The 324-nt window shown below is 40.7% G+C and overlaps 1 protein-coding gene across 4 annotated transcripts in view; it reads left to right on the forward strand.

Annotated features, from left to right (window-relative positions):
* The window catches only part of LOC107733220 (transcriptional regulator ATRX-like), a 36,345-nt gene that overhangs the window by 4,030 nt on the left and 31,991 nt on the right, over positions 1 to 324 (forward strand). The gene's annotated exons all lie outside the window — the stretch shown is intronic.

Here is a 324-nt window from a genome sequence, read left to right on the forward strand (position 1 = left end):
ATTAGCCGCGCTTATGCTAACGATTAACTACTCTAATAACAGCCTTCATTTCAATCCGACATTCAAATTAAAATATTGAATAATATGCAGTGTTTCCCCCAGAACCTGCACTCTATTTGTGGCAGCATATATATGCAAATTCATTTTTTGCCAGCAGGAGGCACTTGTAGAGCACGAGAGATCAGGTTTCCCCGGTAACGCGGTACACAAAGCAGCGCTCAGCTCACAAACGCTGCTCAGGCATTACAGGCAAGATGAAATGAAAATGACATCCATAATTTTCTGAAGACAGTCGGTTTCCTTCAGAAATACAGTGATATAAAA

Source organism: Sinocyclocheilus rhinocerous, unplaced genomic scaffold, assembly GCF_001515625.1.
Source record: "Sinocyclocheilus rhinocerous isolate Xijiao unplaced genomic scaffold, SAMN03320098_v1.1 scaffold4356, whole genome shotgun sequence".
NCBI lineage: Eukaryota > Metazoa > Chordata > Actinopteri > Cypriniformes > Cyprinidae > Sinocyclocheilus > Sinocyclocheilus rhinocerous.